The sequence below is a fragment of the Cherax quadricarinatus genome, chromosome 36 (genome assembly GCF_038502225.1).
Source record: "Cherax quadricarinatus isolate ZL_2023a chromosome 36, ASM3850222v1, whole genome shotgun sequence".
Classification (NCBI taxonomy): Eukaryota; Metazoa; Arthropoda; class Malacostraca; order Decapoda; family Parastacidae; genus Cherax; species Cherax quadricarinatus.
The window spans coordinates 2,664,657-2,684,765 of record NC_091327.1 but is presented as its reverse complement, the minus strand read 5'-3'; positions in this window follow the sequence as shown (position 1 = coordinate 2,684,765).

Here is a 20,109-nt window from a genome sequence, read left to right as displayed (position 1 = left end):
AGACAACAGGAAATGACCGGGAAGTATGTGAAGAACTCAACAAGAGATTCAAAGAAGTGTTCACAGAGGAGACAGAAGGGACTCCAGAAAGACGGAGAGGTGGGGCACACCACCAAGTGCTGGACACAGTGCACACAACCGAGGAAGAAGTGAAGAGGCTTCTGAGTGAGCTAGATACCTCAAAGGCAATGGGGCCAGATAACATCTCCCCATGGGTATTGAGAGAGGGAGCAGAGGCGCTATGTGTACCCCTAACAACAATATTCAATACATCTATCGAAACAGGGAGATTGCCTGAGGCATGGAAGACAGCAAATGTAGTCCCAATCTTCAAAAAAGGAGACAGACATGAAGCATTAAACTACAGACCAGTGTCACTGACATGTATAGTATGCAAAATCATGGAGAAGATTATCAGGAGAAGAGTGGTGGAACACCTAGAAAGGAATGATCTCATCAACAGCAGCCAGCATGGTTTCAGGGACGGGAAATCCTGTGTCACAAACCTACTGGAGTTCTATGACATGGTGACAGCAGTAAGACAAGAGAGAGAGGGGTGGGTGGATTGCATTTTCTTGGACTGCAAGAAGGCGTTTGACACAGTTCCACACAAGAGATTGGTGCAAAAACTGGAGGACCAAGCAGGGATAACAGGGAAGGCACTACAATGGATCAGGGAATACTTGTCAGGAAGACAGCAGCGAGTCATGGTACGTGGCACACACACACACACTAGGACCAGTGCTGTTTCTGGTATTTGTGAACGACATGACGGAAGGAATAGACTCTGAGGTGTCCCTGTTTGCAGATGACGTGAAGTTGATGAGAAGAATACACTCGATCGAAGACCAGGCAGAACTACAAAGGGATCTGGACAGGCTGCAGAACTGGTCCAGCAATTGGCTCCTGGAGTTCAATCCCACCAAGTGCAAAGTCATGAAGATTGGGGAAGGGCAAAGAAGGCCGCAGACGGAGTACAGTCTAGGGGGTCAGAGACTACAAACCTCACTCAAGGAAAAAGATCTTGGGGTGAGTATAACACCAGGCACATCTCCTGAAGCGCACATCAACCAAATAACTGCTGCAGCATATGGGCGCCTAGCAAACCTCAGAACAGCATTCCGACATCTTAATAAGGAATCGTTCAGGACCCTGTACACCGTATACGTTAGGCCCATATTGGAGTATGCGGCACCAGTTTGGAACCCACACCTAGCCAAGCACGTAAAGAAACTAGAGAAAGTGCAAAGGTTTGCAACAAGACTAGTCCCAGAGCTAAGAGGTATGTCCTACGAGGAGAGGTTAAGGGAAATCAACCTGACGACACTGGAGGACAGGAGAGATAGGGGGGACATGATAACGACATACAAAATACTGAGAGGAATTGACAAGGTGGACAAAAACAGGATGTTCCAGAGATTGGACACAGTAACAAGGGGACACAGTTGGAAGCTAAAGACACAGATGAATCACAGGGATGTTAGGAAGTATTTCTTCAGCCACAGAGTAGTCAGTAAGTGGAATAGTTTGGGAAGCGATGTAGTGGAGGCAGGATCCATACATAGCTTTAAGCAGAGGTACGATAAAGCTCACGGCTCAGGGAGAGTGACCTAGTAGCGATCAGTGAAGAGGCGGGGCCAGGAGCTCGGACTCGACCCCCGCAACCTCAACTAGGTGAGTACAACTAGGTGAGTACACACACCAGGTAATCAGGCTAAGGAAGGAAGGAGAAGAGACAACAAGAAATGACCGTGAAATATGTGAGGAACTCAACAAGAGATTCAAAGAAGTGTTCACAGAGGAGACAGAAGGGGCTCCAGAAAGACAGAGAGGTAGGATACACACAACCGAGGAAGAAGTGAAGAGGCTTCTGAGTGAGCTAGATACCTCAAAGGCAATGGGGCCGGATAACATCTGTCCATGAGTCCAGAGAGAGGGAGCAGATGCACTATGTGTACCCCTAACAACAATATTCAATACATCTATCGAAACAGAGAGATTGCCTGAGGCATGGAAGACAGCAAATGTAGTCCCAATCTTTAAAAAAGGAGACAGACATGAAGCACTAAACTACAGATCAGTGTCACTGATATGAATAGTATGCAAAGTCATGGAGAAGATTATCAGGAGAAGAGTGGTGGAACACCTAGAAAGGAATGATCTCATCAACAGCAGCCAACATTGTTTCAGGGACGGGAAATCCTGTGTCAAAAACCTACTGGAGTTCTATGACATGGTGACAGCAGTAAGAGAAGAGAAAGAGTTGTGGGTGGATTGCATTTTCTTGGACTGCAAGAAGGCGTTTGACATAGTTCCACACAAGAGATTAGTGCAAAAACTGGAGGACCAAGCAGGGATAACAGGGAAGGCACTACAATGGATCAGGGAATACTTGTCCGGAAGACAGCAGCGAGTAATGGTACGTGGCGAGGTGTCAGAGTGGGCACCTGTGACCTGCGGGGTCCCACAGGGGTCAGTCCTAGGACCAGTGCTGTTTCTGGTATCTGTGAACGACATGACGGAAGGAATAGACTCCGAAGTGTCCCTGTTTGCAGATGATGTGAAGTTGATGGGAAGAAAAGGATCTGGACAGGCTGCAGACCTGGTCCAGCAATTGGATCCTGGAGTTCAACCCCACCAAGTGCAAAGTCATGAAAATTGGAGAAGGGCAAAGAAGACCGCAGACGGAGTACAGTCTAGGGGGCCAGAGACTACAAACCTCACTCAAGGAAAAAGATCTTGGGGTGAGTATAACACTAGGCACATCTCCTGAAGCGCACATCAACCAAATAACTGCTGCAGCATATGGGCGCCTAGCAAACCTCAGAACAGCATTCCGACATCATAATAAGGAATAGTTCAGGACCCTGTACACCGTGTACGTTAGGCCCATATTGGAGTATGTGGCACCTAGCCAAGCACGTAAAGAAACTAGAGAGAGTGCAAAGGTTTCCAACGAGACTAGTCCCAGAGCTAAGAGGTATGTCCTACGAGGAGAGGTTAAGGGAAATCAACCTGACGACGCTGGAGGACAGGAGAGATAAGGGGTACATGATAACTACATATAAAATACTCAGAGGAATTGACAAGGTGGACAAAGACAGGATGTTCCAGAGATTGGACACAGCAACAGGGGGACACAGTTGGAAGTTGAAGACACAGATGAATCACAGGGATGTTAGGAAATATTTCTTCAGCCACAGAGTAGTCAGGAAGTGGAATAGTTTGGGAAGCGATGTAGTTGAGGCAGGATCCATACATAGCTTTAAGCAGAGGTACGATAAAGCTCACGATTCAGGGAGAGTGACCTAGTAGCGACCAGTGAAGAGGCGGGGCCAGGAGCTTGAACTCGACCCCGGCAATCTCAACTAGATGAGTACAACTAGGTGAGTGCACACACACACACACACACATGATAACCAGTTTCCTACAACATCTTCCACAACAGTGTCTCCCACAATGGTATTTATGTTTCCAAAAACAATTATGTTGACTCAAAATTCCCAAAAGTTTCACTTAATATTTCGGAGGAACCATCAATGTCTCATCCACACTAAAAACTCTCCTTGTTGATAAAGTCGACCTTCACGGTAGTCTAAATTATTGACAAAAGAGGATTTTAACAGAGTCTCTGATACTGCTGTTTTTGTTCACTTGTACGTTAGCAACTCTGGTAACATCACAATGTCTTTTGAGTGGTGACGTGTACTTAGCCCAGTGGTGACGTGTACTTAGCTCTGTGAAGACCTGTTTGTGTGCTCTGTGTGAATCTGAACCAGGATGCCCTATCTTGAGCAACTCTACCAGCAGCTGAAAGAAGAGCTTAGGGTTGCTAAGCAGGAGATACGGCGATTAACGGAGGAGAACAAGAGGATTCAAAGTAGTCCTGTTGTGAGTCCGCAGGTTAAGAGGGAAGCTTGATCAGTGGCAGGGCAACATGGAACCAAGCTGGAGAGGAAGAAACAACGAGAACCCAGAAGACTGCTGTGGAAACTTCCAACCCATTTTCGGTGTTTCCTGACGAATGTGGGTGTTCTACTGGGAATGTCACAACGAGCACCAAGGAAGCATTGGCTGACATGAGTGAGACATCCCTGGAAACCCCAACAAAAACCATCGAGAACGTCTTGACGAATTCCACAAGTGAAGGAGTAGTGCTACCTAACGAATGTGAGTCGACTACTGGGAACATCACGACGGACGTCGCCAAGGAAGGTAAAAACATTGTTGTTATGTGGGATAGCCAGATTAGGTACATGGATAGGGCATTCTGCTTGAAGGATAGGAGTAGGAGGCAGAGTGTGTGTTATCCAGGGGCTGGGATGAAGGATATTGTTAGCCATCTGGATGACATCATGAGAGGTAATGGGAGCAATCCTATTATGTCTCAGTGCTGGAGGCAACGATGTTGGCAGACGTAGGAGTGAGGACCTGATTAGCAGGTATAGGTCAGCAATAGAAATAATTAGGAGGAAGGGTGGGAACCCTGTCATTTGTGATATTTTGCCAAGGAGAGGAGTTGGAAACGAATGGTTGTCCAGAGCAATTGGAGTCAATTGCTGGCTGGACAAATACTGTAAGGAAAATGCGGTAACATTCATTGACAGCTGGGACCTCTTCTATGGCAGAAATGACATGTATGCTAGGGATGGGGTTCACTTATCTAGGTGTGGGGTGGGAGCACTGGCCAATGCAATGGAGGGAGCTGTTAGGTCTTTAAACTAGGAATAGTTAGTGGTATGGGTTTTGGCGGGAAAACAGTGAAGTCGCAGTGTAGTAATATGAGTACTAGGAGAACTAATAATAGGCAAAATGAGGTGGATATTGGAAAGCCAGTGGCACAAATCGACAAGGACAGTAATAGGTTTAGTGGAATAACAGAAAGGAGCAGGAAGGGTAAAGAGAAAGGAGGGTCCTTAAATATATATTACACAAACAGTCGTAGTGCTAGGAATAAGATGGACGAGTTGAGACTAGTTGCTAGTGCAGGTAACATTGATGTATTTGCCATAACTGAGACGTGGTTTAATTCAAAAAGTCGGGACATGCCTGCGGAATGTCATATTCAGGGTTTTAAATTGTTCCAAGTAGATAGAAGTATCGGGAAGGGGGGTGGGGTGGCATTGTATGTCCGAGATCGCTTGAACTGTTGCATAAAAACGGGTATTAAGTCTGAAGTAACACATACAGAGTCTGTTTGGATAGAATTTTCAGAGGGGCATGAAAAATTGATTTTAGTTGTGATATACCGTCCCCCAAACTTAGATAGGGACCAGGGGAGACTACTATGGGAGGAAATTGTTAAGACCACAAGGCACGATAATGTAGTAATTCTAGGAGACTTTAACTTTAGTCATATTGATTGGAATTTCTTGACTGGGAATTTAGAATCATATGACTTCTTAGAAGTAGTTCAGGATTGTTTTTTGAAGCAGTTTGTGACAGAACCTACAAGGGGTAATAACCTGCTTGACTTAGTTCTGGCAAACAATGAATCCCTTGTTAATAATTTAGAAATTTCAGAGGAACTGGGTGCTAGCGACCACAAATCAATTACATTTAGCATTGAATGGAAGTATGATAATAAGGATAACTCAGTAACAGTCCCAGATTTTCGCTTAGCAGATTACAATGGGCTTAGAGAACACTTATCATCTGTTGACTGGGGTAACGAAGAGAGCTGTCAATATGACAGTTATCTGAACACTATACATGCTGTTCAAAGAACGTTTATCCCGTATAAAGAAATTAGATCAAATAGAAATGACCCAGAATGGATGAATAATAGGCTGAAATATCTACTAGGGCATAAGAAAGAAATTTATAGGCGTATCAAAAGAGGTGAGGGTCATCTTATGAATCAGTATATTGACATTAAGAGGGACATTAAAAAGGGGATAAGAAAAGCTCTCAAAACCACTGTCAAGTGTTTTGTTATATTTCTTTAACGAGGTTGTTAGTGGTCAAGAAATATAACTGGAACTTATTTGAAGATATTTTATTTATTAACAGTTCATTTTTTATTTATATTACGAATCTTAATCTAAATAACTATAAATGGATATCAGAAATGCTTCACTGACCAAAGTACTTAATACCACTAATGAGCCACACTCACCAGTGACGTCACTCATCCGTGACGTCACTCATCCGTGACATCACTCATCCGTGACGTCAACTCCAAATGTTGTACCTAACTTCTGGTCTAGTGTTTACGCTCTAGCCATATGTCTATGCAACACAGCATATATACTTAGAGAGTTGTATTTCTCACAGAGTATATACTGTACATACTGAGACATTATTCCTTATTTTAGTGATAGAATTATGTATGTGTGTTAGTGGACAGCTTACCAAGCAGCCTTTATTAGCCTAGTGTAGGTGATAGGTTTTAATCTCCAACCAACCAACCAATGCTGTTGCTTCAAGGGAATATATACACGAAACAGTGAATTTTTCTCAGTTTATATATGCTAAGAATATATTTCAAATAAAATCTCAGGAATTAAAGTATTTTTTGTGGGTAGGTTTTGAACCCCATTAACCAACCCATGTAATACGTATTTAAGAAAGGAGGGACTGATCACCTCCTACGAAGACTGACGGACTGATAACGTCAAAACTGCTTCTTCTACTGTTTATAGTGTTTTGAATTTGACCGTAGAAGACGGTAGGGGTAGTGGTATTAATGAAGTTATGTTACGAATTCTCTCAATCACACACACGCACACACACACGTAAAGACACAGACACATGCACACACACATGCGCGCACACACACACACACACACACACACACACACACACACACACACACACACACACACACACACACACACACACACACACACACACACATACACCACACACAAGCACACTTACACAAAGAGGTTTATAACTCATGAGTGTTCCTCTGTAGAGACCTTTAACAATGATCTTGTGAGCAGTATTCAGAACTACTTAGAGCCGCCACTGCAACGTCTTGGTACTCTAAACCCAACAAACTTCCATAATAATCATACCTCCTTCAAAAACCATACTTATTACAATGATTCTAAACTTCGTACACTGAAACGTACTGCTCGCAGACTAGGCCTAGCCTATAGAAAACATCGCACCCCTGGAATGCTGAGGCTCTTCCAAACTGCCCTTGCTGCTGCCAGAGAGCGTATGACAGAGCTGCGGCAAACCGACTGGGAAAAATTTGTCAACGGTCTTAATGCTCACACCCCACTTAGCCGGGCATGGAGGGACATAAATAGAATTAAGGGTAACCGAACTGGGCAGATCGCGCTCCCTCATCCCTTGCATAGGGCGAATGAGTTAGTCAGTGCTTGGGCTGCTACATCTAGCTATGACAATCTTCCCAGTACCACACAGGCAAAATTAAATGACAAATATGATGCAAGGGAGAGACTTGTTTGCTTTATGCTCAGTAAGGCAGATGATTGCAACATTCCTTTCACTAATTATGAACTTGATGCAGCGCTAAGGGTAACTCCACGTCGCCTGGTGAGGATGGTATTACTTACAACATACTCAGATTGCTGTGTCGAGTACCAGGTAATCCATTACTTGAATTATATAACATGAGCTATGTAACTGGGGAGCTCCCTCAATCTTGGACCAACAGCCTCATCATTCCAATTCCTAAGCCCAATCAACAAATTGCATTTCGCCCAATATCTCTTACTAGCTGCTTGTGTAAAACATTTGAGAGAATGATTCTTAATCGTATCATGTACAGAATCAAACAATTTTTGTCTCCCCAGTTACATGGTTTCATGCATGGAAGGAGCGTGCATCATTGCATAGCCACCTTTCTCACTCTGCACACTGACAGCTCCTACACTACCTTCCTTGACCTTAAATCCGCTTTCGATGTAGCCAACCGACATGTAATAATTAGTGAACTTGCCAGAATGGATGTTGGAGGATGGCTTCTCCGCTGGATTAAAGGCTACCTGTCCAACAGAAAATCGTCTGTGTTGTTCCAGGGACATAGAAGTGTAACTAAAGACTTTGAATTAGGAACCCCACAGGGAGGTGTGCTCAGTCCCACACTTTTCAATATTCTAATTAATGCATTACTTAATGCTATGCCTAGTCAGCCCCATCATTATGTGATTAGTTTTGCTGATGATATAATGATTCACACCACCGGATTCTCCAATACCCAAAACATTCTTAATCATGTACTAGCCTCGTGTCAGGACCTGGGGTTGATAATCTCTACTGATAAAACAAAGATACTCAATAGGCGTCCTCCTCGACAGAGAGGCACAGTTCGTCAGATCCAGTTGCATGATGGGTCTCTTCTAGAATATGTAAGCAGATACAGGTATCTAGGCTTTGAGGTTCCACTACTTGGACCTGTTGTAACAAGACTTTGTCGCCAATACAAAGAACGACTAAGAGCACTTAGAGTTGTGGCAGGGCTTCACCCCAGGTATGGTGCTAATGTTAAAATTGTGAAAATGATGTATCTTGCTTATATTAGATCATTGGTTGATTATGCTGCGCCACTACTTGCTCTTGTGTCTGACTGGAAGCTTGGAGGGCTGGAAAAACTGCAGAACGAAGCAATGAGGATCATCCTAGGATGCCCTCGTACTGCCAAAATTTTAAATATGCAAAAAGAACTTGATATTCCAAGCATCAGAGATCGTGTTACTGAAAGAAATATCCTAATTGGGGTTAATATGCTCAGGCAAGCTCATTCAAACCCCTGCACAGAAGCCCTCCAAACTTTCCTCAGCACTGGTGAACACTCCTCCAGATGGATCGAAAAGACTGGAACCGACCTCCGCATGAATCAGATACATGATCTATGTCAAGTAAGGCAACAGCGGCACTTCTCCGCTCCATGGAATATTACCCCATTCCAAACTACCATTCCTCCATTTCCCCCCAAACTACTTCTTAAATCACAACCAAAATTTCGCCTTGAAGCCAAACATGAGGCCTTAAGCTGTATTGATAACTTAGTCACACAGCACACACTCTCGCAAATTATTTACGTTGATGGTTCTGTTCACCACTCCACTGGTGCAGCTGGTAGTGCTGCTGTTGTCGTACAGAGTGATGGCTCTCTTAAAGAAATTGGAGCACGCATCAATAATTGGGCCTCTACCCTTCAGACAGAACTGTTTGCCATACTCCTTGCACTGAAATGCATCTATGTATCAAAGATTGACAGTTTAATTGTAACTGATTCTCTGTCATCCATAAATGCTCTCAACTCATTAAGCATAAATTGTGGCATGCTTGTGTCAGAAGCCAGACACAGGTATGGTAAGATTATGGACAGTGGAGTCAGAGTGCACATGCTGTGGATTCCATCTCACATTGGTCTTCAGATGCATGATAGAACTGATAAATTGGCTAAGCTGTATGCTTTCAAAGAGGGAGTAGATTACAATCTTGGCTTGTCAGGTAGTAGTTTGAGAACAATAATACGAAAAGAACTTCAGCTGAATTTTATGGACTTAAGGCTCAGGGAGATTGACACCAGTGAGTCCATCTATCATCATTCTATCATGCAGGAGGAGCCACATGTCTATGGTGCATCCAACAAAATAAGCAGACTCTTGGATGTCACTACCGCCCGGCTCCGGCTGGGTTACAAGTATCTTTGGCAGGTTCAATCACCACCAGAAGATGTAGACCAAACGAAATGTAAACTTTGCCAGATGAATTATTGTCACACCCTGCGTCATTATGTACTGGAGTGCGATAAAATTAATGAATTTAGAAACAACTCACTCAGAAGTGTTCAAGAAATGGCTAAGTATTTTATCCACAGTGGTGTATTACAGACCATTCTGGAGAAATACCCTGACTTTGCTAGCTGTAAATAAAGCATTACCACATATGTGCATGTGTGTGTGTGTGTGTGTGTGTGTGTGTGTGTGTGTGTGTGTGTGTGTGTGTGCGTGTGTGTGTGTGTGTGTGTGTGTTTGTGTGTATGTGTATGAGTGTGTGAGTGTGTGTGTGTGTGTGTGTGTGTGTGTGTGAGTATGAGTGTGTGTGTGTGTGTATGAGTGTGTGTGCGTGTGTGTGTATGAGTTTGTGTGTGTGTGTGTGTGTGTGTGTGTGTGTGTGTGTGTGTGTGTGTGTGTGTGTGTGTGTGTGTGTGTGTGTGTGTGTGTGTGTGTGTGTGTTTATGTGTGTGTGTGTGTATGAATTTGTATGTGTGTGTGTGTGTGAGAGAGAGAGACTCAACAATCAACATTTGCACCAATAACTCACTACAGTTGTGACCGGGTGTGGAAGTGTGAATTGCTCATTACTCTAAAATTTGTTCATGATTGCAGCCATGTATAAACGTAAGTAACCATTCTTACAGTATTCATTACCTTTGTAACTTGTGAGTTCATTACCTTTGTAACTTGTGAGTTCATTACCTTGTACCTAGTTCAGCCATCAAAACTTTGGAGCCCGGTCCCTGGACCCATTGTGTACCTCTGTAATCTGTAAATACCTATGTAACTTGTCATGATTGTGACTAGACCTACCTGGAGTTCATTACCTTTGTAAATTGTGAGTTCATTACATTTGTAAATTGTGAATTCATTACCTCTGTAACTTGCTCAGCTATCAAAACTTCGAGGCCCCGTCCCTGGACCCATTATGTACCTCTGTAATCTTTTGACTACCGCCCACAGGATGGGTATGGGGTGCATAATAAACATTAAACTAACTAACAAGACTAGTCCCAGAGCTAAGGGGTATGTTCTTTGGGGAGAGGATAAGGAAACTCAACGTGACGACACTGGAAAACAAGATGACTGTAAGGTATATGATAACGAAGTGAAAAACGCTGAAGGGAAATTGACAATGTGAACAGGGACAGAATGTTTCACAGATGGGAAATAGGATCAAAAAGGCACAACCGCAAGTTGAAACCTCAGATGAGTCAAAGGTATGTTAGGAAGCATTTCTTCAGCCGTAGAGTTGTCAAGAAGCGGAACAAACTTTAGAGTGATGTAGTAGAGGCGGGATCCATACATAGCTTTACAAATATGTACGGCAAAGCTATTGTTGCAGAGAGAGAGTGAACCTAGTAGCGTGGGTCCGTGGGGTGAAGACGTGCGGAACAAGGCTCCGAGATCCTTAGCGTTGTATGGCGTTCAATAACAGTTAGCAGTAATCAGTGGTAGTGGAACGTCAGTGAACAATACTACGAGTGATAATTAAAGTTATTAGTTAAAGAAAGTGAGAGGAAAGCTGAAATCATAATATTTCAAAGCGCAAACCGTTGGGGGTCTTAGGCGCTGTTGCCACATTGGTAGCGGTAGGCCTGAAGAAGTGACGTCACGACAAGTTGTGTGCCATTATACATATAAAGTGAAGTGTATATAATGTGAAGTGTATACTATCATCAGTGAAGAGTGAAATCGCGTGAGAAAGCGGGATGTATGAGAATATATGTTTATAATCATCACGGATGAAGGATCTCCAAAATAGGGATTTAAGGCCTACGACGACGACTTGGTCATCAGCAGCTGGCAACTGTCACCGCAAGTTTATTCGCCTAATTGTGGTTTGCATGTTGACGGCCCCGGCTGGCCTTGCATACTGTTTGATACTGGTCACTCACTCCTGCAAGTTATTAACAGAATTAGAATAGAAATAGCATAGACAGAGAATATAGTGTTGACGAGTGTGAGAAGGTAGGTGGGACAAGCTTTTAAGGGCAACATTGTTAGACGGTGCTAGGGTAGGTCCCAGGAGGGTTGTGTCAGGTCACAAGAAGTTGCGGCCAGTCATTACACCGCACAAGACTCTCTCTCACACACACACACACACACACTCACACACACACACATGCACACACGCACACAGGCAGTGTTACTACCGGTAGTTATTAGCAGTAAGAATACTTAGGAAGCTAGGAAGTCCTCTCTCAATGTGAACAAGGAAAATGATAATAACCAGCAACAATTAATACATAAATCCAGAAAGGGCAATAAGTGGAGAGTGTAGATAATTGGGAAAGATAAATGAGACAAAATTTGTGCCTACACGACGGATCTTTCAACCACACAACCTACCCCCCCTAACCCTCCATCCCTCACACACAAGCACGCACACACACACAAGGGTAGACACACACACTCACACACACACACAAGGGTAGACACTCTCACACACACACACACACACACACACACACACACACACACACACACACACAAACAAACACACACACATACATACACACACAACACATACACACACACAACACACACACACACACACACACACACACACACATACACACACACACCACACACACACACCACACACACACACACCACACACACACACACACCACACACACACACACCACACACACACCACACACGCACACACACCACACACCACACACACACACCACACACACACCACACAAACACAAACACACACACACACACACACCACACACACACACCACACACACACCACACACACACACCACACACACACACGCACACATACACGCACATACACACACACACACACACACACACACACCCACACACCCTCCACCACTTGACACAAACACGTACTCCCCCCCTCCCCTAACCACCTCTCCCCCTTCCCTAACCACCTCACCTTAGCCACCTACCCCTCCCCCAAACCACCTAACCCCTCCCCAAACCGTCTAACCCCCCCAACTACCTCCCTCCCTCCAATAACCATCCTCCCCCTCCCCCATAACCATCCATCCCCTCTCTCCCTCAAACCATCTAACCCCCTCCCCCAAATATCTCTACCCCTCCAATAACCATTCTCCCCCTCCCCCACAACCATCCATCCCCTCTCCTAACCATCTATTCCCCTCCCCCTAACCAGGATGAGGACAAGGGGCTCCATGGACGAATCTGGGAGGGAGGAATGGGATGTAGAGCTCAAAAAAAGGGAGGAAGACTGGGGAAGGAGACTAGACGAGCTGGAAAGGAAGATGGAAGAGAGGTTAGCAGCAGAATGCAGAAGGTGGAAGCAACAGGCCACAGCAGCAGAAATCAAGATAGAGAGATTAGAAGAGGAGCTGAGACATCTGAAACAGCACAGAGACAAAGATATCACAGAAGTAGCATCGGCAATGGCTACATCAAACACAGACAACAGGTCTGAAGGAAGCATGGAAACTAAACTGTATGCAGAGGTCCTGTCAAACCCACATGGGGCCAAAACAAAGAAAGGGAGCACACTAGGACAGAATGAGAGGTTGGAAGACATTGAAGGAACTAGGACATGTGCAAGGACCTTACCAGATACCTGTGGGGGCCAGGAGCAGGTGAGCAGGAAGGATAAACCAAGAAGCATAGGGGCAATAACTAGGGAAGGGACTGAAGGAAGGAACACTCCACGGGAAGGAACTAAAACACATCAGAGGATGCAATGGGAGTCACAGTGGGAGGTGGAAAGGGAAAGATCCGTGTTTGTCTATGGGCTAGACGAAGCTAAAGGGGAAACTTATGATGAAAGAAAGCAGGAGGAGAAAAAAGCGATTGAAGATATCATGAAGGTGATAGGTGAGGGGGACATGACCCAGGTGGCAAATTTTCGGAGAATTGGGTGGTTCACAAAGAAAAGGAATCGGCCTCTCAAAGTAATTTTCAAGGCAGAATCAACCCGAGCCATGATCCTGCAGGAGAAAGCACGGTTGAGAGGCAAGCAGGAGTTCCGGAGTGTGTACCTCGATCGAGACAGAACACAGGACGAAAGGAAGACAATGAAAGAGAGAGTTCAAAAACGAAAGGAGAAATGGGAGGAAATGAAAAAGGAGAGCAGAATAATCCAGGATCAAATGGAAGGACAAGTGCACCCCCCAGAAACACCTGCAGAAGGATTCCAGCCACGACACCCCCAAGGCAACTGAACAATCCAAACCAACCATCACACACCGATCCCTCTGTTTCCACCCCCCGCACCACAGTTACAGTATTAGAACAGAAGTTGAAGGTTTGGTACACAAATGCAGATGGATTAACGAATAAACATGAGGAATGGCAAGAAAGAATCAATGAGAAGTCCCCAGACATCATAGCAGTTACAGAAACAAAACTCATGGAGACAATAACAGATGCAATCTTCCCACCAGGATACCAGATCATGAGGAAAGATAGAAGGGGCAGGGGGGGAGGTGGGGTTGCTCTGCTCGTAAAAAACAGATGGAAATTCGAGAAAATGGAAGGAATAGATGAGACGGGAGAAAGAGACTACATAGCAGGTACACTTCAGTCTGGGGAACACAAAGTGGTCATTGAAGTGATGTATAATCCACCACAGAACTGCAGGAGGCCAAGAGAGGAATATGAAGAGAGCAACAGAGCAATGGTGGACACACTTGCTGAGGTGGCAAGAAGAGCTCACTCCAGCAGAGCAAAGTTGCTGGTTATGGGGGATTTCAACCACAGGGAGATTGACTGGGAAAACCTGGAGCCACATGGGGGTCCCGAAACATGGAGAGCCAGGATGTTGGACGTGGTGCTGGAAAACCTCATGCACCAACATGTTAAGGACACTACCAGAGTGAGAGGGGAGGATGAACCAGCAAGATTGGACCTTGTGTTCACCCTGGGCAGCTCAGATATTGAGGACATCAAGTATGAGAGTCCACTAGGAGCTAGCGACCACGTGGTTCTGTGCTTTGAATACATAGTAGAGCTGCAAGTGGAGAGAATAACAGGAGTTGAATGGGAAAAGCCTGACTATAAAAGAGGGGACTACATAGGGTTGAAGAACTTCCTGCGGGAGGTCCAGTGGGACAGAGAACTGGCAGGAAAGCCAGTAAATGAAATGATGGAATATGTAACAACAAAATGCAAGGAGGCAGTGGAAAGGTTTATTCCCAAGGGCAACAGTAACAACGGGAAGACCAGAACGAGCCCCTGGTTTACCCGACGTTGTAAGGAGGCAAAAACAAAATGCAATAGAGAATGGAAAAAGTACAGAAGGCAGAGAACACACGAAAATAGGGAGATCAGTCGCAGAGCCAGGAATGAGTACGCACAGGTAAGGAGGGAGGCCCAGCGACAGTATGAAAATGACATAGCATCGAGAATCAAGACTGACCCGAAACTGTTGTATAGCCACATCAGGAGGAAGACAACAGTCAAAGACCAGGTGATCAGATTAAGGACAGAAGGTGGAGAACTCACAAGAAATGATCAGGAGGTATGTGAGGAGCTGAACAGGAGATTTAAGGAAGTTTTTACAGTAGAGACAGGAAGGGCTGTGGGAAGACAGCACAGAAGGGAACATCAAGAGGGAATATACCAACAAGTGTTCGATGACATACGAACAACTGAGGAGGAGGGGAAGAAGCTCTTAAGTGACCTTGATACCTCAAAGGCGATGGGACCGGACAACATCTCCCCATGGGTCCTTAGAGAAGGAGCAGAGATGCTGTGCGTGCCTCTAACCACAATCTTCAACACATCCCTTGAAACTGGGCAACTACCTGAGAAATGGAAGACAGCTAATGTAGTCCCCATATTTAAGAAAGGAAACAGAAACGAGGCACTCAACTACAGACCTGTGTCTCTGACATGTATTGTGTGCAAAGTCATGGAGAAGATTATCAGGAGGAGAGTGGTCGAACACCTGGAAAGGAACAAGATTATAAATGAAAACCAGCATGGGTTCATGGAAGGCAAATCTTGTATCACAAACCTCCTGGAGTTTTATGACAAGGTAACAGAAGTAAGACACGAGAGAGAGGGGTGGGTAGATTGCGTTTTCCTAGACTGCAGGAAGGCCTTTGACACAGTTCCTCACAAGAGATTAGTGCAAAAGCTGGAGGATCAGGCGCACGTAAAAGGGAGGGCACTGCAATGGATAAGGGAATACCTGACAGGGAGGCAGCAACGAGTCATGGTACGTGAAGAGGTATCACAGTGGGCGCCTGTTACGAGCGGGGTCCCACAGGGGTCAGTTCTAGGACCAGTGCTATTTTTGATATATGTGAACGACATGATGGAAGGAATAGACTCTGAAGTGTCCCTGTTCGCAGATGACGTGAAGTTGATGAGAAGAATTAAATTGGACGAGGATGAGGCAGGACTGCAAAGAGACCTGGACAGGCTGGACATGTGGTCCAGTAACTGGCTTCTCGAATTCAATCCAGACAAATGCAAAGTCATGAAGATTGGGGAGGGGCAAAGAAGACCGCAGACAGAGTATAGGCTAGGTGGACAAAGACTACAGACCTCACTCAGGGAGAAAGACCTTGGGGTGACCATAACACCGAGCACATCACCGGAGGCACACATCAACCAAATAACCGCTGCAGCATACGGGCGCCTGGCAAACCTGAGAATAGCGTTCCGATACCTTAATAAGGAATCGTTCAAGACACTGTACACTGTGTATGTTAGGCCCATACTGGAGTATGCAGCACCAGTCTGGAACCCACACCTGGTCAAGCACGTCAAGAAGTTAGAGAAAGTACAAAGGTTTGCAACAAGGCTAGTCCCAGAGCTCAAGGGAATGTCGTACGAGGAAAGGTTAAGGGAAATCGGACTGACGACATTGGAGGACAGAAGGGTCAGGGGAGACATGATAACGACATACAAGATACTGCGGGGAATAGACAAGGTGGACAGAGATAGGATGTTCCAGAGAGGGGACACAGGGACAAGGGGTCACAACTGGAAGCTGAAGACTCAGACGAGTCACAGGGACGTTCGGAAGTATTTCTTCAGTCATAGAGTTGTCAGCAAGTGGAATAGCCTAGCAAGTGAAGTAGTGGAGGCAGGAACCATACATAGTTTTAAGAAGAGGTATGACAAAGCTCAGGAAGCAGAGAGAGAGAGGATCCAGTAGCGATCAGTGAAGAGGCGGGGCCAGGAGCTGAGTCTCGACCCCTGCAACCACAATTAGGTGAGTACAATTAGGTGAGTATACACACACACACACACACACACGCACACACGCACACACACACACACACACACACTATACGTCTGACAACATGAAACTAGATGAAAGGTTAACTAAAGAGTGATATGATAACGAACAAATTACTGAGTAGAAGTGATAAGGTGGAGAGGGACAGAATGTTTGAGAGACGGGAAATGGGAATGCGAGGACACAGCTGGAAGTTGAAAATGAACAAGTCACAGATGTATTATTATTAAGTTTTGTTTCACTCTTAGAGCAGTCAGAAGTGGAACGACCTGGGAAAGGAAGTGGTAACCTGGAGTTTACCTGGAGAGAGTTCCGGGGGTCAACGCCCCCGCGGCCAGGTCTGTGACCAGGCCACCTGGTGAATCAGAGCCTGATCAACCAGGCTGTTACTGCTGGCTGCACACAAACCAACGTACGAGCCACAGCCCGGCTGGTCAGGTACCGACTTTAGGTGCTTGTCCAGGGCCAGCTTGAAGACTGCCAGGGGTCTATTGGTAATCCCCCTTATGTATGCTGGGAGGCAGTTGAACAGTCTCTGGCCCCTGACACTTATTGTATGGTCTCTTAACGTGCCAGTGACACCCCTGCTTTTCATTGGGGGGATGTTGCATCGTCTGCCAAGTCTTTTGCTTTCGTTGTGAGTGATTTTCGTGTGCAAGTTCGGTACTAGTCCCTCTAGGATTTTCCAGTTGTATATAATCATGTATCTCTCCCGCCTGCGTTCCAGGGAATACAGGTTCAGGAACCTCAAGCGCTCCCAGTAATTGAGGTGTTTTATCTCCGTTATGCGCGCCGTGAAGGTTCTCTGTACATTTTCTAGGTCACCAATTTCACCTGCCTTGAAAGGTGCTGTTAGTGTGCAGCAATATTCCAGCCTAGATAGAACAAGTGACCTGAAGAGTGTCATCATGGGCTTGGCATCCCTAGTTTTGAAGGTTCTCATTATCCATCCTGTCATTTTTCTAGCAGATGCGACTGATACAATGTTATGGTCCTTGAAGGTGAGATCCTCCGACATGATCACTCCCAGGTCTTTGACGTTGGTGTTTCGCTCTATTTTGTGGCCAGAATTTGTTTTGTACTCTGATGAAGATTTAATTTCCTCGTGTTTACCATATCTGAATAATTGAAATTTCTCATCGTTGAACTTCGTATTGTTTTCTGCAGCCCACTGAAAGATTTGGTTGATGTCCGCCTGGAGCCTTGCAGTATCTGCAATGGAAGACACTGTCATGCAGATTCAGGTGTCATCTGCAAAGGAAGACATGGTGCTGTGGCTGGCATCCTTGTCTATGTCAGATATGAGGATGAGAAACAAGATGGGAGAGAGTACTGTGCCTTTTGGAACAGAGCTTTTCACCGTAGCTGCCTCGGACTTTACTCTGTTGACTACTACTCTTTGTGTTCTGTTTGTGAGGAAATTATAGATCCATCTACCAACTTTTCCTGTCATTTCTTTAGCACGCATTTTGTGCGCTATTACGCCATGGTCACACTTGTCGAAGGCTTTTGTAAAGTCTGTATATATTACATCTGCATTCTTTTTGTCTTCTAGTGCATCTAGGACCTTGTCGTAGTGATCCAATCGTTGAGACAGACAGGAGCGACCTGTTCTAAACCCATGTTGCCCTGGGTTGTGTAATTGATGGGTTTCTAGATGGGTGGCGATCTTGCTTCTTAGGACCCTTTCAAAGATTTTTATGATATGGGATGTTAGTGCTATCGGTTTTGTAGTTCTTTGCTATTGCTTTACTGCCCCCTTTGTGGAGTGTGGCTATGTCTGTTGTTTTTAGTAACTGTGGGACGACCCCCGTGTCCATGCTCCCTCTCCATAGGATGGTAAAAGCTCGTGATAGGGGCTTCTTGCAGTTCTTGATGAACACGGAGTTCCATGAGTCTGGCCCTGGGGCAGAGTGCATGGGCATGTCATTTATCACCTGTTCGAAGTCATTTGGCGTCAGGATAACATCAGATAGGCTTGTTTTAACAAAATTCTGTGGCTCTCTCATAAAAAAATTCATTTTGGTCTTCGACTCTCAGTCTGGTTAGCGGCTTGCTAAAAACTGAATCATATTGGGACTTGAGTAGCTCACTCATTTCCTTGCTGTCATCTGTGTAGGACCCATCTTGTTTAAGTAAGGGCCCAATACTGGACGTTGTTCTCGACTTTGATTTGGCATAGGAAAAGAAATACTTTGGGTTTCTTTCGATTTCATTTATGGCTTTTAGTTCTTCCCGCGATTCCTGACTCCTATAAGATTCCTTTAGCTTAAGTTCGATGTTTGCTATTTCTCTGACCAGTGACTCCCTACGCTTTTCAGATATATTGGCCTCTTTTAGTCGCTCTGTTATTCTTTTCCGTCGCCTGTAAAGGGAGCGCCTGTCTCTTTCTATTTTACATCTACTCCTCCTTTTTCTTAGAAGAATAAGCCTTGATCATACATCGAGTGCCACCGAGTTAATCTGTTCTAGGCATAAGTTGGGGTCTGTGTTGCTTAGTCTATCTTCCCAGCTTATATCGGTTAGGAATTGGTTTACTTGGTCCCACTTTATGTTTTTGTTTTTGAAGTTGAATTTGGTGAATGCTCTCTCGTGACTAATCTTTATGTCGGTCTGGGGCTCCGCGCATACATGTCTGAACCTCGATTAAGTTGTGATCTGAGTATATTGTTTTTGATAGGGTGACATTTCGTATCAGATCATCATTGTTAGTGAAGATGAGGTCTAGTACATTCTCCAGTCTAGTAGGCTCTATTATTTGCTGGTTTAAATTGAATTTTGTGCAGAGATTTAAAAGCTCGTGTGTGTGTGAGTTCTCATCAGAGCTGCCTCCTGGTGTTATCACTGCAACAACATTATTTGCTATATTCCTCCATTTTAGGTGTCTCAAGTTGAAATCCCCCAGGAGCAAGATGTTGGGGGCAGGAGCTGGCAGATTTTCCAGACAGTGGTCAATTTTTAACAGCTGTTCCTGGAATTGCTGGGACGTAGCATCCGGAGGCTTGTAGACTACCACAATGACTAGGTTTTGGTTCTCGATCTTTACTGCTAAAACTTCCACTACATCATTTGAGGCATTAAGCAGTTCTGTGCAAACAAGTGACTCTGCGATGTACAGGCCAATCCCCCCCCCCTTTTGCCTGTTCACTCTGTCGCATCTGTATAGGTTGTAACCTGGGATCCATA